The sequence below is a fragment of the Dreissena polymorpha genome, chromosome 8 (assembly GCF_020536995.1).
Source record: "Dreissena polymorpha isolate Duluth1 chromosome 8, UMN_Dpol_1.0, whole genome shotgun sequence".
In the NCBI taxonomy this organism is placed as follows: domain Eukaryota; kingdom Metazoa; phylum Mollusca; class Bivalvia; order Myida; family Dreissenidae; genus Dreissena; species Dreissena polymorpha.
Window position 1 is genome coordinate 7,354,101 of NC_068362.1, and position 23,858 is coordinate 7,377,958.

The 23,858-nt window shown below is 36.1% G+C and overlaps 1 protein-coding gene across 6 annotated transcripts in view; it reads right to left on the reverse strand.

Annotated features, from left to right (window-relative positions):
• LOC127842337 (activated Cdc42 kinase-like) overlaps positions 1-23,858 on the reverse strand; it is a 124,101-nt gene that overhangs the window by 92,506 nt on the left and 7,737 nt on the right. For 2 of the 6 annotated variants that reach the window (XM_052371787.1, XM_052371786.1), the window contains exons 2-3: positions 15,533-15,670; positions 4,777-4,831 (exon numbers count right to left, since the gene is read on the reverse strand). The gene's annotated coding sequence lies outside the window, so the exon portion shown is untranslated. Of the gene's footprint in view, positions 1-4,776; positions 4,832-7,566; positions 7,589-15,532; positions 15,671-16,724; positions 16,744-17,685; positions 17,732-23,858 lie in introns of those variants that run through there. The other 4 variants (XM_052371788.1, XM_052371789.1, XM_052371791.1 and 1 more) reach the window with 4 other exon arrangements.

Sequence of the window (23,858 nt, forward strand, 5' to 3'; positions counted from 1 at the left end):
GCTGACGAAAATAAATGGTTTCACAGTAAGCTGAACCATATTAAATAATTATTATATTTAAAACACTTTTATTCTCATTTTTTAAACATTTGTTAACAAAACAAAAACAACCCCAATATCCCAATTTTAGTCAAATGCGGTGATTTTTCCTAATTCAAAGGGACCAGGCTCAATTCCCAAAATGGTGAAACAAGAGGGCCTGAAAGGCCCAAAGTGGCTCACCTGAGATAACAAGATATTATTGGGACAAATCTTCTGACCAAGTTGCACGAAGATCGGAAAATAAATGTGGCCTCTAGAGTGTTAACAAGGTTTTACTATAGCCATATAAGGAAAAATGCCCCGCCCCCTGGCAGTGTTTTTTTTCACCTATAGGGGAATGGTGGCGGGGCCCGTCCAAAGGGGAAAAACGCGTCGTTTTTTAGGAAAAGGGGAAAATTACAAATTCACTCTTTTTTATGTAATGATATTTATTATATGAATACACATGCATGCATGAATGTAATATTCACAGCTGAATGTCTCTGTCCTTTTTCTTAAATATATATCAATGATTGTTTCAACATTAGTTTCAGACAGTTCAGCCGTCATGCACAGTCTCAGTTTTCCTAGCCAATTTCAGTCTAATTGGAATTTTTTAAATCAATAAAATGGCAAATTTGAGCATTTTTTATCAATAAAATGGAGCAAATTGGAATGTTTTTATCAACAAATGTCGACACAATATAGATACATCAGGCCTTTCCCTGGCCATTTTGGGAAAAAAAATGAAATTCATGTGAAAAGTGACCACTCATTTGGGAAAAACTAATTTAACTCTTTATGATTATTCAAAATCATATTAATATTATATTTATATACTTTGTTAGTTGTTTATGAAATAAATATGAGATATATATGTATCATAAAACAGTTCTTTCTAAAAATAAATAAAAGCTGCGCCATGAGCGCATGATACGCCCGTCGTTCGCCAATGAAGTAGTAAGGTAATAAATAACCCTTTGAATCATTTTTTTACTTCAGTTTATTTGTATTTGAATACATGGTTTATTTTATAAGTACATGAGCATGGAAATCACGAAATTTTGACGAACAAAGTCCCATAACTCTGGAACGACAATTCAGAATTCCGTCAAAAACGAAAGGGGATCAGGGTTTATCAATATTAAGATTGTGTTGAAATTTGAAAAAAATCCATCGAAGGATATTTGAGCTACAGTAGGACATTCAATGAAATCACGAAATTTTGACGAACAAAGTCCCATAACTCTGGAACGACAATTCAGAATTCCGTCAAAAACGAAAGGGGATCAGGGTTTATCAATATTAAGATTGTGTTAAAATTTGAAGAAAATCTGTCAAAGGATATTTGACGTAGCGTACGACATTAACAGACGGACGGACGGACGGACGGACGGACGGACGGACAGACGGACGCGGGGTATACCATAATACGTCCCGTCATAGACGGGCGTATAAAAAATCCATCGGGGGATATTTGAGCTACGGTAGGATACATGAACAACAATAACATTTAAGGTCACAGTGACCTTGACCTTAGAATGAATGACCTTGAAATGACCAGTGGTCATCTAAGTGTGCTTGCAAACCTTCATGTCAAGTTTGAAGACTCTATGTCCAAGCATACCAAAGTTATAACAATTTTAACATTTTAACATTTAAGGTCACAGTGACCTTGACCTTCAAATGAATGACATTGAAATGACCAGTGGTCATCTTCTAGTACTGGCCAATCTTTATTTCAAGTTTGAAGACTCTAGGTACAAGCATACCAAAGTTATAACATGAAATAAGAACTTTAACATTTTTACATTCAAGGTCACAGTGACCTTGACCTTCAAATGAATGACCTTGAAATGTCCAGGGGTTACTTACTAGTTCTGGCCAACCTTCATGTCAAGTTTCAAGACTCTAGGTCCAAGCATACCAAAGTTATAACAACTTTAACATTTTTACATTCAAGGTCACAGTGACCTTGACCTTCAAATGAATGACCTTGAAATGTCCAGTGGTTACTTACTAGTTCTGGCCAACCTTCATGTCAAGTTTCAAGACTCTAGGTCCAAGCATACCAAAGTTATAACAACTTTAACATTTTTATATAGCTACAGTAGGACATTCAATGAAATCACGAAATTTTGACGAACAAAGTCCCATAACTCTGGAACGACAATTCAGAATTCCGTCAAAAACGAAAGGGGATCAGGGTTTATCAATATTAAGATTGTGTTAAAATTTGAAGAAAATCTGTCAAAGGATATTTGACGTAGCGTACGACATTAACAGACGGACGGACGGACGGACGCGGGGTATACCATAATACGTCCCGTCATAGACGGGCGTATAATAAAAATAAATAAATAAAATAAAAAAAATAACTTCTGGAGGGGATTTTTTCTACAAAATAGGGGAAAAATCTATACTATTTTTTTAGGGGAATGGGGCCGAATATCGGCCCTGAAATTGCCATAAAAAAAACACTGCCTGGCAGCCATGTTTTTCAACCAACCAGCATCATTTTTTAACTCATCCAAGATATTATTGGGATGAATCTTCTGACTAAGTTTCATGAAGGTCGGACAGTAAATGTGGCCTCTAGAGTGCATGTTAACAAGATTTTACTATAGCCATATAAGGAAAAATGCCCTGCCGCTTGGAAGCCAATTTTTCCAAGCAAACATTATTATTTATTGAACTCATCCAAGATAATCATTGAGACCAATATTTTGACCAAATTTCATGAAGATTGGACAATAAATGTGGCCTCTAGAGTGTTAACAAGGTTTTACTATAGCCTTATATAGCCATATAAGGAAAAATGCCCCGCCCCTGAAGGCCATGTTTTTAAAGCAACCAAACCCATTTTCGAACTCATCCAAACTATCATTGGGACAAATCTTCTGACCAAGTTTCATGATGATCGGAAAATAAATGTGACCTCTAGAGTGTTAACAAGGTTTTACTATAGCCATATAAGGAAAATAGCCCCGCCCCTGTGGTGGCCATGTTTTTCAATCAACCGGTATTGTTTTTGAAAATGTCCAAGATATTATTGGGATGAATCTTCTGACCGAGTTTCATGAAGATCGGACTATAAATGTGGCCTCTAGAGTGTTAACAAGATTTAACTATAGCCTTATATAGCCATATAAGTAAAAAAATGCCCTGTCCCTTGGCGGCCATGTTATTCAAGCAAACGTAACCATTTTCGAACTCATTAAAGATATCAGTGGGACAAATCTTCTGAGCAAGTTTCATGAAGATCGGAAAATAAATGTGGCCTCTAGAGTGTTAACAAGGTTTTACTATAGCCATAAAAGGAAAAATGCCCCGCCGCCTGGCGGCCATGTTTTTCAACCAACCAGCATCATTTTCGAACTCGTCCAAGATATTATTGGGATGAATCTTCTGACCAAGTTTCATGATGATCAGACAATAAATGTGGCCTCTAGAGTGTTAACAAGATTTTACTATAGCCATATATAGCCATGTAAGATAAAATGCCCCGCCCCTTGGCAGCCATGTTTTTCAAGCAAACGTAACCATTTTTGAACTCATCCAAGATATCATTAAAACCAATCTTCTGACCATATTTCATGAAGATTGGACAATAAATGTGGCCTCTAGATAGTGAACAAGGCAAATGTTGACGTCGCACAACGGACAATGCACGACGGACGATGGACAAAAGGCGATCACAAAAGCTCACCATGAGCACGTTGTGCTCAGGTGAGCTAAAAAACACTGTGTGGCTAACCAACTAAAAGGGTTTCAATGCGATCTCTGAAATTTAAATGTTCCTGCTGAACTACTTTGTATTGGGTTTCATGTGCCACTCATACAATGTTCTTAACTGAGCAGTGAAAAATGGGTGAATGACAGGCCAACCTAAGTTGTTGCCTTGGTTACAGGTTGACCTAAGTTGAGTGTGACTATCACATTTTCTATACAATCTTTATTCTTTAAAATGTTACTTACCAATGCCAATTTTACACAAGCTTAATATTTCAGTGTTTATATATCGTTCAAAATTGGGGTCTGTATGGGGACCCATTCCCAATCGAAAAACGTATGTATTTTTCCCCAATGGGATCCAAAATTTCACTATTGAAGGTTTAAAAAATAAAAAAAATAAAAAAAAAATAGATCTCCACATTTAGTTCATCTCCCATCAAGCTCTAGGAGTTAAACCTTAGTCAATTTATTCACATCACTTTCATTCTCAATTTTAAAAAAATGTAAACGTTAATTAAAAGACAGCAACACTAATTTCCCAATTAAAACCAAAACAACGCGATTTTTCCCAATCCAAAGGGATTCAGCACCATTCACTAAAAGGTGAAAACAAACACTCGGCACCATTCACTAAAAAGTGAAAAAAAACACTCCGCACCATTCACTAAAAGATGAAAAAAAAACTTTTTTTGTTAAATTTTGTCAATTTATTACATATTAAAATACAGGTTTATGCATTGTGAGTTAGTTTTTTTTACATTAAGTTTATCAAAGATCATAATTTATAACAGGAAAACATACATGAGGGTAAAACAAAAACATTTCAATTTTATTAGCATTGTTTATTTTATTGTCATAGAATTAAAAGCTTTAGGTAAAACAAGGCACTTTTGAGGTCTTCGAGTGGGCAGAAACAGTATTTATATTTGATATACAGAACTCACAACCTTTATGCCTCTCAAGACCTCCATTAAACCACTACAGCCATTTTTATTATTAACAATTATTCTTAACATATACCTCCGACCAATTTGATGTCAATCCACAGTCCCCTTGTCTGTCATCAAGACATCATCTGAAATAGAAACATGCAGGTCAGTGTGACATTGATTTTTATTTGTAGGCATTAGCTCACAAATAATGCAGACTGAATTTTGTAAATCAGTGTGCCTTAGCTACGCTAGGAACCGTAACCCGTGACTGCCTGTGTGGATAACTCCAGTAAAATTTAGCAGATGACAGAATGCTAAAAGCGTCTGCTTTAACCACCGCATTTGCCTGTTCTCACTGGTACAGTACATAGTGTGTATTTAACAGCTTTTAAGACAACGTTGGCCAGTCTAGTGTTTATCATTGAAGTCTGTACATATTGGCTGGTTTCAGGGAAAACAGAGATTAATGCATGTCGAATAAGATAAGCCTGTGCACAATGATTAGCTGTATCAATGATTTGAAAAAAACAACACATCTCCACCTGTGTTTTAAGACACACTCTTTATAAATTTGAATGGGTTGTGGTCATTTCAAACTTGCGATATAAAAAGCTATAACATAATTTTGAAAACTGAGTTGCGTCTAAGATTATACAACAGCGAACAAATTCAGTGCCTTCAGCGCTTTGATCATTTTGTGTTGCCATGGTTTTACAGGGCATTTTGGTGTGACCTTGAAATGGTGCCATGGTTACAGAGCATGCTTGTGAAATCTGAACATGTTAAAATGTTTTTTTTAAGTCTGCATTACAAATTTTTTTTCCTAAATCATAAATAAAGTGTTAAAACGCATTAATATTTTCAAAATTTGATTGCTGATCATCAATATAAAAATATGGATTTTTCTTACTCAGGAGTGTAAATTTGCGTGTTCGCATACCGGTATATAATGCATACATTCCCTTTAAAATCTATGACAAGTGTTTTTTTGATTGGTGTTTTGCCATGCTGTGAAAAAGTCCCTTTAAAGTAGTCTGTTTACTGAACAGCTGGTATCAGAGGGGGTAATCACATGTTTATCAAGATGGCGACGTCCATGCCGAGGCAGGTATTTTTTGCCGTTTAATACCCTTTATTACTTGTATTAAGTTTTTTATTTCGGCTCACTTGTCAGCCATATTAGCAAGAAAGTTACTGGCGTTTATTTCATGGTTATATTTGGTCTTTATCTCGACTTTACTTGCTGCAAAATGTCTTAGCGGGATGACCTTATTACTGCTCCACTAAGAAAATTTGCACGGAGTAAAGTCGAGATTTTAAATTAATTTAAATACAAAATAAACGCTAACCACCTTTTTACTCATATGGCTGGAAAGTGAGCGTCATATAATAAATAAACAAAAGTTATATTAAGGGTAAAAGGGTATAAAACGGCGAAAAATAACTGTCTCGGCATGGACGTCGCCATCTTGACTATCACATGATTACCCCCTCTGGGTATATTTTGAAGAAGTTTCCAATAGTGTAACATAGAAAATGCATCTATGGATCTATTAGTGAGCATAATTAAAATAGTAAAATGTTCACAATCTGGTCTGACTGCAAGCAACAGTGAACTATTAAAACAATTGCATAAGTTTTGTTTTTTAGGGTGTTTTTGTTTGTTTGCTTTTTAAAAATCTACAGTCATTTGGTTGACTTATTCGTGCACATTATGTTACTACAGTCACTTTAATGCAAGCACAGAAAACATAAAACAATTGTTTCAAAGACTTCAAACATTTTTAAATTTAAAATCAACTAATTGACGATCAACAGCTCAATCAAGAATGTCAGAGTGACATCAATTAACATGTTACCAATTAAACATTCAATGTCAACCTTTAATTAATTAAATCTTGAATGTCACTTGCTTGTCTGACTCATTTAAAAAATGACCTTGCACAGTTTAGACCAGAAACAAATGTAGAGAAAGTAGAGTCTAAATCTGATGTGACAATGGTCGCTTTGGTGTTAACCCTTAACCAACTTTAGGCATTTGTAGTCCCTTAATTAGAAGTTATATTTAATTAAAGAACTTTCTTACTTAAGATTCAAGTTATAAAAGCTTCATTTACAACTCTTAGATACTGATGACGGCAACCAGCATAAAACCTGAACAGACTGCGAATTACTCATAGGCTGTTCTGGTTTTATGCTGTTTGGATCCAAACTGTTTGCAAAGGCCTTGAAAATTCGGTTCCAGCACTGAAAGGGTTAACTGCAACATTTGCTAAATGTATTTGAACCTCACTCTGGGAGACTGGCAGGCTTAATGAAAAATGTTGTCCCAGTTTAGCCTGTGAAGAAGGCTTATCAGGGTCCATACTTTCTGCTTTTTATGGAATTTTTCGTTTTCTAGAAGTATCCTCTAAACGCAAATCTAGTGTAGACAGAAAGTGTCGCCCCTGATCAGCCTGTGCAGACTGCGTAGGCTAATATGTGACAACGTTTTATGCAAATGCATTAATTCCAGTTTACTCAGATGGTTGCTCATGGGCATGTCTTAATGTTGAGAAAATGTATGAGCAGCTATACATTTGTGTCTTGTTCTGAGAAAATTGGGCTTAATGCATGTGCGTAAAGTGTCGTCCCAGATTAGCCTGTGCAGTCCGCACAGGCTAATCAGGGACGACACTTTCCGCTTTTATGGTATTTTTAGTTTCAAGGAAGTCCCTCCTTTAGGCGGAAAGTGTCGTTCCTGATTAGCCTGTGCGCACTGCACAGGCTAATCTAGGATGACACTTTACGCACATGCATTATGCCCAGTTTTCTCAGAACAAGACACATTTATTCGCAACACTTAATCACTATATTTTAAACATCATTTGGTACTTACTTAAAATTATATCCATGCATCAATTGAACAAAATCAAAACTTATAGCCCATAATTCAATAATTGCATGCATCAGTTACCAAACACCATATTATCAGTTTAGTACACACAGTAATGTATTTAGCTGATGGAATGTTATCTTTCACATCTGGCTATGTTTGTACCTTACATCTGATGGTATGAACACAACATTACTAGTGTGCCCACTAAATCATTACCACAGTCCTACATTAGTGATAATTTATAGTTATTTAACAATCAACTTTATACCTGCTCACATATATAAGTCTGGCCAAGTGTTACATTTTTACAACTATTCTGTCACAAGGTCAAAGTAAATGGTTGACATTTTCTACATCCAAACATCACTAATATCTGATAACTGTATTGCTTACAACCATCATACCACAGATGAAATAGAGCGAAAAGTAACACATATATTATAATAACGCCAGTCATTCATGTGTGCAATATTAATCAGTTTCTCACTTGATTAATACCAGAGGTGATATGGGGACATTTTGTTTCTCATTATTTTGGCAATTATTTCAGCACAATGATTTTTTCTCCAATGTACAGAAAAAGCTTTTTCACTTTATTTTAAATGGATAATCAGAATATACATTCATTATAAAGTACTGTATGATTCAAGTTTTTATTCAATACAGTAATGATTGAATATTTGTTACATATAAACCAATCTTCAATTATATTTCTTGTCCAAATAAGTGTGCACGATGAGAACTGTTAAAACAGCTATCCATGCAAAAGCATGAGTTGGTAAACTGACCGAGACATGACTTAAATACTGTTGAATATGGCAAAGCTCACAAAAAGCAAACAACTTAACTTTCCTTCCAGCCAATTGGCAGGCTGGTCTGGCGCTGTGCTGTCCGCATATGGCATAAGACACATTTTTGCATGATGTGGCTTATATGATAATGCTAAACACTATATTTGGCCCAATCAGATGACTGCCTTTGTGTAAAATATGAAAATAACAAGAGCTGTCAGAGGACAGCGCGCTCGACTATTCGAGTGCTTGACATTATAACGTAAGCCATGGTGGGGAAATTGTTCATATTCAATAATTTATTAGACGATCTTTCAAAAATAAAAAAAGGAAAAAAAAAAAAAAATTGGGGGGGGGGGGTTGAGAGGGGGTATAATGTGGGGTGTGGTCATTTATTAGACGATCTTTCAAAAATAAAAAAAGGAGATTTTTTTTTTTAAATTTGGGGGGGGGGGGGGTAGGAGGGGTGAGAGGGGGGTATAATGTGGGGTGGGGTAATTTATTAGATGATGTTTTAAAAAAAAAATTGGGGGGGTAGGGTGGGAGTAGGGGGGGTGAGAGGGGGGTATAATGTGGGGTGGGGTAATTTATAACATGTTTAAATAAAAAAATTGGGGGGGGGGTTGGGGGGGGGGGGGGGGTAAGGGATTCTGGGTAGGGGCGTGGGGTATTGTTTGGGTGGAATCCATTTTGTGGTATTCAGGTAAGTGTTGTTTTGTCAAAGTAATAATAAAATGTGATCATAAATAAAGAAGTTTTGGCAATTTAAGCAAAATGTTAAATTATCTAAGTGTAAAAGGGGCCATAATTATGTAAAAATGCTTGATACAGTGGTCTGCTCTTGTTCATAGGTTGGGTCATGTTGGTAAACAAGTATGCAAAATATAAAAGCAATATGTCAAAGGATATAGGAAATATTTGGGGTAGTACGCAAACTTTAACATAGATATATCAATAATATGCATATTCTAAGTATAAAAGGGGCAATAATTATGACAAAATGCTTGATAGAGTTGTCTGCTCTTGTTTATAGGTTGGGTGATGTTGGTAAAAAAGTATGCAAAATATGAAAGCAATATGTCAAGGGACAATGAAAATAAATGGGGTAGTACAAAAACTTAAACATTTGCTGCATATTCTTAGTGGAAAAAGGGCCATAATTATGACAAAATGCTTGATAGAGTTGTCTGCTCTTGTTTATAGGTTGGGGTCATGTTGGTAAACAAGTATGCAAAATATGAAAGCAATATGTCAAGGGACAATGAAAATAATTGGGGTAGAACGAAAACTTTTACATTTGCACGCTAACGACACGGCACGAAACGCCACGGCACGGAACGGAACGGAAATGCCGACGCCAGGGTGAGTAGGATAGCTCCACTATATATATTTCATATATAATAGTCGAGCTAAAAATTGCATTCAATAACAAATAAATAGTTGTACATAAACCAGAGAGATTTCTTTTCAGTGGTATGATGATTTTTTTTTATTAAATTCGCATAAATAGAAGCTCACACACATAATGCATTTTTGAAGACTTTTGGAATGATGATGCAAGAAGAACTGATTCCAGGTAAATGCAGGGAAAACATTTAACAAGTACACAATTAAGGTACAATAAAAAGTTCCAAACTTCAAAAAAAAAAATTGGATTTGCATTAATAGGGTCAATGATGTTCAAGTAACAGAAATCTTCTGCCAGATCTCATTACTGAGAATGCTGTTAACAGAAACCATCTCCCCAGTAATTATAAACACTGGAGACATCACCCAGACAGCAGCCTTCTGATGAAGTGTTGGTGGTGTGTAACCTCTAGACTGGTTATCATTCATCTCCCATACACAGGCAGGGTCTGGTACCTGTCAACGCATGCAGTCTGCCAATAAAAAATACTTTCTTTGGATGCTTAAAATCTACTTTTGCCAGAATTGCTTGGGCTTTTCCACAACAGTGCCTATCTCTTAGAGTTTTTTCTCAAGTCATCAAAGCATGATACGATATATTTTAAGGTCCTTTCAACAAATTCATTTTGACAAAGTTTTCAAACAGGGCACATTTGGACAAAAGTGGTCTATATATTAATATTAGATTAGTGCTTCACCAGCTCCCTGCAAAAATAGCCTGGGTATTTATAAATTGAAGCAGCTTAGGATTTAGTATTTCAGCCCATAGACTGTGTAAAAACACTGGGTCGTACTGACCTGTGTAATTTACAGCGAAGTAGTATGGACTGATACTTACATTTTTTTATTTTATAGGATTGACAATGACTTCTGCATGCTTCATGCTGCTAAGAACACAGATGACAATAATGGTATGTATACAAGTCAGCCTTGTTCTGAGAAAACTGGGCTATGTGCATGTGCACAAAGTTTTCATCCCTTATTTTTCTGTGCAATCCACACAGGCTAATCAGAGACGACACTTTCCGCTCTTATGGTATTTGTAAGGGAAATCTCTTCTTAGCAAGAATCCAGTTTAGGCAAAAATTGTCATCATATGCAGATAGCACAGGCTAATCTGGGATTTACTTAACGCACAAGGATAAGGGTCAATTATAGACTGGTTATTGTTTATCAGTCTCCCTATGGTTCCCAGCTTGGACAGACCCAGTCTGGTACCAGTCAACACATGCAGATCTGCATAATGCCACAAAGCTGCTGAGCCCTGTAATCATCGGACTGGTTTTCAACCATCTGTGAGATTCGGGTAATGAAAACCCTCAGACTTTATGACTGTTCAGATAAGTGGAACGACTCCAGAGAATGCAAGGGTCAATGGAATTTATAAGAAAATATTGCCTTTTGTTGCTTATCAGTGTGAATGCCCTTAAAGACATGTTCATCAATTATACTGCATAACAGTAATGCCTTCTTGCGTAAAAATATGCATTTACTCACAATGGTTCTGATATGACACAAGCAACAAAGTATACAATAATCCAGTCCTTCCAAACAGCAGTTGGACGTCGGACATTTCCGATTATAATTTGGAAAATCAGGAAATGATTCCAACATGGCAGGACCTATGGTTATAAATCGAGAACAAAATATGGTTTTGCATAAGCTTATTGAAAAAAGAACAACCTAAAAACAAGAACATACTGAATTATAATTATTAACCTTATTATCTCGTAATTTATTTAGTTCTTTAATTGGTTGCATGCCTCAAGTTGTGAGAGAATTATCGCACCATCAATCTAATTAGTCATCCCAGCAAAGTCATGCTACGCATCATCCTTTATCGATTGAAAAGTAAGGCCCAGGAACTGCTGGCCGAAGAGCAGGCCAGATTCAGAGCTGGGCGGATAAGAGTGAGACATATCTTCAACTGCAGAATCATAATCGAGAAACACCTGCAACACCAACGTGAGCTCTTTCGTAACTTCATTGACTTTAAGAAAGCTTTCGACCACGTGTGGTATGATGGCCTATGGCATGTTATGAGAGGATTCAAAATTGATGAAGGGCTGGTGCAAGTCATTAAAGAACTCTACGGAAACGCCAGCAATGCAGTACTTCAAAATGGACAGCAGGGGTACTTTGTCAGGACATCAGTGGGCGTCTGTCAGGGATGTCTGCTCTCTCCCGTCCTGTTCAACCTTTTCCTTGAAAGATAATGCAGGAGAATATCCATGACCACCACACCTCTATCTCCATCCGTGGAAGACCCATCTCGAACTTGAGATTCGGTGATGACATTGACCTCATGGGTGGCACCAGCAGTGAACTTCAAAATCTCACCAACAGACTCTGTGAAAGAGCAAGAGCATACGGGACTGAGGTCAGAACCGAGAAGTCGAAGATCTTGGTGAACAGCAAGACCAACACCAGTGCAGACATCACCATGAACAGCCAGAAACTAGAAGTGACCAGCTTCAAGAACTTGGGCGCAACCCTGTCCAAGGATGGTACCAGTACTGCTGAGGTTGAAGTAAGAATTGCCATGGCGACCGAAGCGATGGCCAGAGCAAGTTGTGGATACAGTCAGCTCAATCAGCTTCCCCACCAAGAACAGGCTCTACAAGTCCCTCGTAGTCTCAGTCCTACTATAGGGCTGCGAGACCTGGATGCTTTATGCTGACACAAAACGCAGGTTACAGGCATTTGAATATAAATGTCTCTGAAGACTGCTTCTCATCCCCTTTACGGTGCACAAGACCTATCAGTACATTCGGAACATGACTGCAACACTTGTTGGTCAACAAGAGCCCCTACTGGCGACTGTCAAACAACAAAAGCTGGCTTGGTTTGGACATGTCACCAGATGCAATTTTCTGTGCTAGACTGTTTTCCAGGGCAGGCAGGGGTGGTCAAGGTCGAGGAAGAAAAGCTGAATGGACAATGTTAAAATGGGACATCCCTTCACTATGGATGAATTACTATCAGCAGCACACAACAGACCTGACTGGAGAAGGATTTCTGTATCGTTGTCCCTCATTTACCCCAAAACGCCAAACCGATCAAGATATTTATGATGATTATAATGATGCCTTTTACAAATAATATAAGTATATCATAATATCCAAAGCATTATACAAATGGAGAGAATCAAAATTATTTTGTTAGCCAACAGGGCACAAAACCAATGTCATGGCGAATGAAATAAATGCTGGCTAACTTTGACTATAGGACCTCCTGACCAGCAATAAATTTGTTTTGGAAAGAACTGATAATACCATCATTTAAAACCCAAATAGAAATAATGAATAACATAATTTGCCTTATCCTTTTTCATATCTTCAGAAAATACACTAGCTAGACTACCAACAAAACTTCTACAAACTAGACAACCAACAAAACTTATACAACCCACTAAAAAATAAATAGCATAACAGACTGAAGCGCAATTTGTTTGACAGCCTGTGTCAACAAAACAAACGCCAGTTCCATTAGGAAAAGATTTGTATAACAGATACAGTCAGGCTGTGATTTGTATAACATCAGACCCATGTTCAATACTAGCGTAGGCCATCTGTTCTTTTCAACAAATTACGTTTCCCTAGAAACCGTTTACATATAATATTTGAAATAAATGAGTCATCAATTGAAATCCTGAGGTTCTAACTCTGCTGTGCAAAATGTTTGCCATCACTTTCAATTCTGACACATCTCATAAAGGATATAACTGCTGCAAACATAACAATATTAACCCTTTACCACTTAGATACGTATTTTGATGCTTTTGTAATCTCTTAGAAAGTTAAATTTAATTTAACCCTTTGAGTGCTGGAACCGAATTTAAAAGGCCTTTGCAAACAGTTTGGATCCAGATGAGACGCCACAGAACGTGGCGTCTCATCAGGATCCAAACTGTTTGCTATTCTGATAGTATTCTTTGAAAATAATCGAAGAAAATGCTAATTTTATAAATTCAGCAGTCGACATTTTAGCAGACGACAAATTTCCCAGCATGCAAAGGGTTAAGACCTTTCTCACTAGATTCTCAAGTTTTAAAGGCTGCATTTCAAACCCTAAGTTATTGATGAGCACAGTCAGCATAAAACCTGAACAGACTGCGAGTTACTCACAGGCTGTTCTGGTTTTAAGCTGTTTTTGCACATAGCCATTTTCTCTTTGCTTCTAAGTGGGAAAGGGTTAAAAAGAATTCCATTCAATGGTCCTATTAAAAACAAAAGTGCTTGTACACGAATATTTATTATCTTAATACCAACCATACATTCTGAAAATTTGTATTAACTGATGATGACCAAAAGTATTTAAAATATACATTTATTTTGCTAACAACAACACATTCTAGATCATAAGCTGTATTATTCAATCATTATCACCAATCTTTATCTAAAACTGCCATAGAAAATTATTTGAGCCACTCACTGGAAAAACAGGATAAATGCCTGAATGCCTGATTTGTAACAGGCAACATAAATATAATATTTACTTTTTTATCAAAAGCAAGACTCCAACCTTATTATTTTACCATAAATCCATTCAGCAATTCTCTTGAACTCTTTTTAATCTAGATTATTATAGTTTACTGCAGGCTGGCACATGTAGTTCACATTAACATGCTCTGCATGCATGACATTGCACTCATGCTTTCCATAACCCCAGCAAAAATAATTAGATTTTAAAGAGAATTGTGTACAATTGCAAATAGTTCTTCCCTTAAATAGCATTCCAGAATGCATAGATTTACAACAAAAATAATTGCACATGACAAAATCAGTGTTTAAGTGTTTAAGTGTTAAAGACTAATTTGGGGGGAATTGGCTCTAATTCTCCATCTCTGTTGTATTTAACTCTCATTTTTCACACCTTCACCATATTTCCATTGTTAGAAGATAAAAGCTGTCCCAAGACAGTGCTCAATCTCAACTTTTCTTTGGCTTTGATAGCTAAATGAATATTTTATGCAAATGACCAAAAATTATGACCCAAAGACGTATGAAAAATATAATGTAATTGAATTTCTCTGCAGTACTTATATTGTATATAAACTTGAGTGTGTATGATAAATGCAATTTTCGGCTAAATAGCAGGCCAAAGTTACCCCTTTCCCCCCATATTATAAAGAAGCAAAGTGAAAATGGCTTTGCAACCATCATAAAACCAGAACAGCCTGCTAGTAACTCATAGTCTGTTCAGGTTTTATGCTGTTTGCTGCTCATCAGTATCTTAGGGTTAGAAATGAGGCCTTTAAAACATGAATCTAGTAAGAAAGGTATTTAATTAAATTTAACTTTCTAAGGGAATACAAATGCCTAAAAAATATGGATCTAAGTGGTAAAGGGTTAATATAGGCCTTGGTCAGTGACCAGATAAATAATTAAAACATAACAAGCCCAGAGATATTTGCCAAGTTTCAGTTTCGAATATATCTGTGGTAGATAACAATAGAATATGACAGCATTGCAGTGTTCATGCCTTAGGTAGTTGTGTTAACCCTTTACCACTCAGAAACACATTTTCATGCATTTGAAGTCCTTAAGAAAATCAAATTCAATTTAAGTTCTATCTTAATATATTAAAGTGTGAAAAGCTTCATTTCCAACACTAAGATACTGATGAGCAGCAAACAGCATAAAACCTGAACAGACTGCAAGTCACTCGCAGGCTGTTCTGGTTTTATGCTGGTTGCAAAAGCCAATTTAAGTTTGCTGAAGGAGAAAGGGTTAAAATGATAGAAGAATATTATAACACAGTTTTACCTGCACGCTTGTATGTTTGTATTCCACTCAGGTACAGTTTGATGAATCCAGGCAAAGGTAACAAGAAGACTTTCGAGATATATCCGTTAAATCAGATTTCACATCACGTCATCAGTCAATCTCACACGCAGAGATTGCCTGAAATAACACAGGAAAAATCATTAATATAAATATTACACAGACATCATAATTATGTAATGTATAAACTTAATCAATAAACTTAATCAATAACCACATATCCAGCAAATAAAGTAAAATATACAAACATAAATATACTATCTAGTAATGTATACTTCATTGTGTCAATGTAACACATATTATGTGTTACATTGACACAATGAAGAATACATTACTAGATGGAAATAGACTTTGAAATCGTTCACAGAATACTTGTGTTCTGTGAACGATTTCAAGGTCTTTTTTAGATCATCAGATTCAGTATTGACTTTAATGTCTTTAGTGACATTCTATAATTAATATAGTATTATACAAATTACACAAACATAATCAAAATGAGATGGACTAGAACTTAAAACTGAGTATTACATATCTTGAGTACCAGCAAGTATTTATCATAATATGGGGTTAAATTAACGTAATTTTTGCAGTTAAATTGTAATTATTTTGGATTCAAAATATTAAATTCATACTGATACTAGTCCTAATTCTGAATATAATTTACAGCGCACATTTCTTAATATTTCCCAATTAAACTCAGTACTGGTGCTTTTTGCGGAAATGGTCAGAAAAAGGCCTGAAACTAGCTCCACAGGGATAGACAATAAGTTTATCTTGACTCTTACGACACTAATGCCCAAGATTTATATCACTTGACACCGAAATTAGTGTTGCTCGAACAGTAATTTTTGAATGCATGTTTACAAAATTGAAAACTATCGCCATGAAATTCTTAATTAAAGCAATTAATCAAAATTATGAAAATGGTAAAGAGAAGGTATGCAACGTTTAAATGCCTTTTTAAAGCTGTTACAAATCATGGCACTTCCTTTTTTACCACTTACATATTAGTACAAAATCTAAAACATTACCAGTACCCTTCATGTTATAAAATAACGCAATTCATATCACACATATATTGTATTATACACACACACACTTAGTACCTTTTCACAAAATGTATAAACTTGCAAAATATAATCAACCTTTATTTCTAAACATTGTAAAATCATACCAACATTGACAATACTTTCATATAATACTCCTGTCAGAAATGAACATATTTCTTACAGTCACTTATAATTAAAATCCTGGAACACTTTTTAGACACTGCTATATTCCCCAAAACACTACAAGCCATGCTGAACGCGCAAAATATTCCAATCCAATAGGTATAGCAAGAAAGAAGACTCCAAAATTCTCAACAGACTGCGAAGTTCTCATCAGCACTTCCTTCCCAAAATACAGGTATTGGAGTAATAGATATAACGCAAGGTAAATAAAGAGCAGCTATAATGTTCTAAAATAACTTCGAAAGAATCACATTTAGAAATTTTGTAGCACAACTCAGCAGTTCTGTTGCTAAAATATTGTAAGAAAATTACACTGTTGTGAATAACTTATGAGAACTAAAATCCAAGAAATAATGACAATATTCCATTCTTACAAGTAAAAAATGTGTTTTTAAAATTAAGTAAACTTATAACCCATGAATTACAACAAAAATTATAAAGTTGTACAATTCTAAACCAAAAGTTTAACTAGCACATTGTGAAACTGAGAATGTTGGACAGAGATTTACAAGTTTTAAACATACAATAAATTTCTTCCCTCCAGGTAAGGATATAAACTTACAGCTATCAAGCAAGCTGCCCATTAATCAAAGTCCTCCATTTGTTTCCCCAACATTTTAAATCCTCACACTGTTCTCATTAATCACATTTCAGTTTTAATCATTATTTTTACATGTATTGCCAGGCATTATAACATCTCGAATTAAGATATATAAATCTTTAACCACACACTTGCTGGACAAATAAAGAGTCTGAGACTAAACTGACTACTTCACATATTTACATTTGTAATCTAGCATAACATTGTGTGTCCGATAAAATGCCAAAAATATTTGTTTTAAAGGGGCAGATTCACTTGTTAACAATTCTTTTATTTTCAAGTCTTTTAACACAATCATTTACCTGAAATATATCATTTAGCCAATTTGAAGAAATGTACAGACCACCCACTTTTTAATGACAAATTTCAAACAAAGGGAGGCAACTCATCAGTTCAGAATAAAATCCCTTGGACTGCAAACTGATCTGTGATCAAGTACTTTTGCAAAGATGTTAAGCCAGGTTTTCTCATGCCATTAACCTATTATATGGTCCCACATTTCCACCCTGAACAACGTTCAACATTTTAAGAATAGACATACCAGCCATTTTGTATAATTCATGACAATTTACCCTCTGAGCATTCAACTGCTCAGATCAAATAAATTTCCTTTACAAATTACAAAATATGCCTTAATTTATATTGCTGTCAATATAACATTTTAGACTTAAACTTACCCAAAACCTTTTATGATCTATAACCTAATCAAATAACCTTATCTAAGAATAACTTATAATAAAAGGTTTTACACCGCCCTAATCTGTCACATTACTGCTTTAACACTAACAAAAAGCAAGCATAAATACGTGATCACTTACTCTGTTCATCATACTACAATTAGCCAAACAATAGTCAATGATTGCTTCGTGGAAATAGCTGTAACGCATTAACAAACATGCATTAATATTTTAATATAAGCAAACTGATTAACAAGATGTTATACATACATTATTCTAATTATCCTGTGTAAACTTTTTTTACCTCAGTCTGTAACTCCCCTGCATGCTTTTATCTCTCAATCAATCTACAACATACTTCCACTGCTAAGAGCACAAATACTGTATGTTAGCCTGTATCTAACCATAATTGGTTTACACATCAATTATATCCTTATTTTTCTTTGCCATTTTTTTTACCACATCTCCTAAGATAAACACACAACAAACCAAAACTTAATTAACAAAAGCCCTAAATCTAACTCTCTAATTATTCCGTCAAATATGTGTCAAATATGTGTCAACCTTCATGTATGTGTCATTCACCAATACCATGTATGGACATCCTATAATGCGCTTTCATGTACTTCTTGTCACCCAGTTTTTCTTGGCAGTCAATGACTCAGAATTATTTATTACTGCATGACAAAGCCTTTACTGGGGATAACATGGGTCTCAGTGATAGTATTGATTGACTTCCACAAAACAGTCGGAATAAAGTGCCCATGAGAGAAGCACCATTCTATAGCCCCAACTGTCCTAATGCGATCTGCATAATCAATAAGGGAGACAGAATTCCTTTAAATTGTTATGTTGATGGGTGGCACCATTCTGTAGCTCCTATCGCCAAAAATTTTAAATCTTGTGATCAATTATTACAAACTTTTATTTAAATTGTTATATTTTTTGTCCATAGAATTTTTGCAACTCTGCCCTGTAATGATTGTATGTTGCAAAATGGTTATACTGCCAGTTTCGAGAGGAAACAAAAAATATATAAATCCTACTGAACAAAATAACATTGTTTCATTGCGTTATAAATCTAGTTATATTAGAAATATATTAATGAACCCAAGCAAAAGGTTATTAATTCTCAGAGTGTCTGCACACACATGTTGAATATATGTTATATCATCTCAACTGAAAAACTCAGCTGCACTTAAAATTTTTATCAACACCACCACCAAACTGAAAGCTCAATTTAACCTGCTGCCATCAATATGCTAGCAAGGCATTTGAGGAATTTATTGAATTATGGCTGATAATTTGTGTTTCAGTGACCAGACAGGCCTAGGGTCAGAACAAACATATAGAATATCGATGAACCCAGCTTGGATGTCAGCTGTTTTTAGGTTATTGGAAACATTTATTATCACTGACAACAGAAACATTAAATAGCTCTGACTTTATATACCTTGTTTTTGTGTACTAAAAGTGTGCTTTAATTTTTTGTCAGACATCAGTTCATTATTTTCATAATACGTGTATGCTACTTTAGTCCTTACATAATATTAAGTGCATGCTATTTTATCCTTGAATCTTGGGAAGGCATGTAACTTTGTTAGAATTGAAACAATAAAACTGATTTGGTCCATCTTAGAAAAGTCCATGCACCCCCAGCAGGGAATTAACTGGATTTGGAAAGGTCGGTTTTACTGGTTTGGTCTGGTCGAACATTTGTCTCAAAAAAGCGAAAAAATTAAATAGGAGCCTTTTAAAAATTGTATATAAAGATAACTTGGTCACCAACTCAAAGGATTAAAAACATGTTTAAACAAGAGTTCCGCGGTCGGAGATGACCGCATTGAAGCCGGATTTTTGATTTAAATGACAGGAAAGTACCTTTCGTGTTTTTGTCAATGCAATACTTAAATTACTGAAATATTGTTCAAAGGTCAAAATGAAATGTAAGTACTTTTCAAGGCATGAGCAAACCTTGTGTTATGTTTTGAATTTTAACATTGAAGGTCACAGTGACCTTGACCTTCAAATGAATGACATTGAAATGAGCAGTGGTGATCTTCTAGTACTGGCCAACCTTTATGTCAAGTTTGAAGACTCTAGGTACAAGCATACCAAAGTTATAACATGGAATAAGAACTTTAACATTTTTACCTACCAAAGTTATAAGAACTTTAACATTTTTACATTCAAGGTCACAGTGACCTTGACCTTAGAATGAATGACCTTGAAATGACCAGTGGTCATCTAAGTGTGCTTGCAAACCTTCATGTCAAGTTTGAAGACTCTATGTCCAAGCATACCAAAGTTATAACAATTTTAACATTTTAACATTTAAGGTCACAGTGACCTTGACCTTCAAATGAATGACATTGAAATGACCAGTGGTCATCTTCTAGTACTGGCCAATCTTTATTTCAAGTTTGAAGACTCTAGGTACAAGCATACCAAAGTTATAACATGAAATAAGAACTTTAACATTTTTACATTCAAGGTCACAGTGACCTTGACCTTCAAATGAATGACCTTGAAATGTCCAGTGGTTACTTACTAGTTCTGGCCAACCTTCATGTCAAGTTTCAAGACTCTAGGTCCAAGCATACCAAAGTTATAACAACTTTAACATTTTTACATTCAAGGTCACAGTGACCTTGACCTTCAAATGAATGACCTTGAAATGTCCAGTGGTTACTTACTAGTTCTGGCCAACCTTCATGTCAAGTTTCAAGACTCTAGGTCCAAGCATACCAAAGTTATAACAACTTTAACATTTTTATATTGAAGGTCACAGTGACCTTCACCTTCAAATGAATGACCTTGAAATGACCAGTGGTCATCTGTTAATCCTGGCCAACCTTCATGTCAAGTTTGAAGACTCTAGGTCCAAGCATACCAAAGTTATACCATGAAATAAGAACTTTAACATTTTTACATTCAAGGTCACAGTGACCTTGACCTTCAAATGAATGACCTTGAAATGACCAGTGGTTACTAACTAGTTATGGCCAACCTTCATGTCAAGTTTCAAGACTCTAGGTCCAAGCATACCAAAGTTATAACAACTTTAACATTTTTTATATTGAAGGTCACAGTGACCTTGACCTTCAAATGAATGACCTTGAAATGACCAGTGGTCATCTGTTAATCCTGGCCAACCTTCATGTCAAGTTTGAAGACTCTAGGTCCAAGCATACCAAAGTTATACCATGAAATAAGAACTTTAACATTTTCGAGCACGCCGCCCGCCCGCCCGCCCCCCCCCCCCCCCGCCCGCCCCCCCCCCGCCCGCCCCCCCGCCCGCCCGACAACATCAATGTATAAGCCGAGATTTTTTCGAAAAAAATCCGGCTAACAAATGTAGCAATCAAAGTAATCTTAGTTTTAAGGCCTGTGCTTTGTAAACAGGGGGTTTAATGAATGTATGCAGTCTGTACAGGCTAATAAGGGACGACACTTTCCACTTTTATGGTATTTTTTGTTTACAAAAAGTCTCTTCTTTAGAAAAATCCAGTTTAGGCAGAAAGTGTTGTCCCTGATTAGCCTGTGCAGACTGCACAGGCTAATCTTGGACGGCACTTTACACACATGCATTATGCCCAGTTTTCACAGAGAAAGACTCATATCTATTACACAGTGTGAAAAAAATTAATGAAAACTTCTAAAAACCCAAATAACTGCAATATTAAATCTCAGGGGAGACAAATCTTGCCCCTCAAAGATAAACATTTGCTGAATGCCAGAGTTAACCTATATAATATTCTAAGATGGTGTTCATTATACTAATTGGCACATGAACATGTGGCTCATCAATACCTTATCAGTTTGAAAGGATTGTGATCTCTCTTACTGCAACCAACAGTATGCAATCAACACATGTTAAGCAACTGTGGAGCTTGTTTCTAAGTCAAGTCTCATTAATGTAAATATGCCAGGTTCCCCACCCCTTGTATACCAGCGTTAACCCTTTCCCACTCAAAAGCAAAGTGAAAATGGCTATGTGCAAGCAGCATTAAACCAGAACAGCCTGCAGTAACTGTTTGATGCTAATCAGTTTCTAAGGGTAGAAGCCTTTAAAACTTGAATCTAGTAAGAAAGGTTTATAATTCAATTTTAATTTCTTAGAGACCACAAATCCAAGATACTTATCTAAGTGGTAAATCATAAAATGGTTAAAATACTTATCTAAGTGGTAAATGGTTAAAATACATATCTAAGTGGTAAATGGTTAATGGGGACCTAGGTAACAGGGCAGGATTAACTTTATGTCAACCAGATATTTCCTAATATGTAGCTTACCAAAGCGGAGAAGTCAGCAGCCAAGTTTTTGAACTGATTATGGTTATAGCCCCGTCACACCGGACTAGCGTCCTTAGGGTGACCTTATACTGTGTTTCTTGAAATTTCTGATTGTCGTAGTAAGGACGCCAATGACTTTTTCGGTAAAAATGCTGTTTTTCGTCTTCCCATCACACCAGCGTCCTGGTTTATGGCGTTCTGCGCGTCCTCACGGCGTCCTTAATACGTCCCTGGCGACCTTACCGCGTTCGTACTGCGTCCTTACGGCAACCAAAGCCGACCATACGGCGTCTGAGCGGCATCCTTGGCGTTCTTACTGCGTTCTTATTGTGACCATAGTCATTCTGATGACACAACAGACACACAAAGGACGTACTTATGTCGCAATAAGGTCGCCGTACGGTCGCCTTGCAGTCAATGATCATTTTCTGTGGGTTTGAGCGGCGATCACACGACGTCCATGGCGACCTTACAGCAACCCTACCACGTTCCTACTACAACTACTGCGTCTCTTCGGCGTCCCTATGACGTCCTTAACAGAACGCCGTAAAACACCGGATTTCAGCGACTACTTTGAACATGTTCAAAGAAGTTGCCGTGGGCTCGCGTCCTGAGCAATTTTCGGCGTCCTCACTGCGTCCTTTATGCATCCCTCCGGCGTCTATGGCGTCCTCACTGCGACCTGGGTCGCCGTAAAGACGCAGTATTAGGACGCCAGTCCGGTGTGACGGGGTATTATGTATTGATGTTTCCCTTGATATATGGTTATTGGCAAGTTCAATAAATTTATCTTTTACAACAGTGACTTCTATTTGTCTGTACAGTTTAAACCTATTTATTTGGCCTGATTGCCTAGAAAGCATAAGGCTCATTGAAACTGTCTTGAGTACATTTCCTGGGTAAAACCAGTTCTTTGGGGAGGTCCCTCAGACACCCTGCAATCTCTATACATTACCCTTCAACTCCAACTCAACTACACGAAATCCTGACAGTATTGAAAACATTTACACGCAACAAATTAATCTGATAGAAACAAAAATATGTATCAGTTTATTTTGAAACAAAGTGATAACAAAAACCCATAAAAATCCAATAAAGTTCAAAATACCTTCTCAGCTATTTTCCAAATAAACAATCCAAGTTTATGAGGAGAATTAGAAATGGGGGAAATGTGCTTTACTGCAGGTATGAAATGAAACCTGACTGCATTTATCAGTTTGTATATATGGATGCAATAGCAGAGTGGGGTGTAACCCTGCACATTTGCATATAGCAGCTTATCATTACTGCAGAGAAAATTGTTGGGATTAAAAGGGGAAAAAACATTCACAGAAATTGAATTTCAAGCCTCTGGGGTTTATCAGGTATACACAGCAGAATGATAATTAATCTGCTTGCATTTTCGCCAAGTCTTATCTTTAAAATTGGTTCATGAAAGAATTCTTCTTGCAGCCTTTTACAAACTTTAAAACAAATAAATGTTCATAACAGAACTTAGTGCA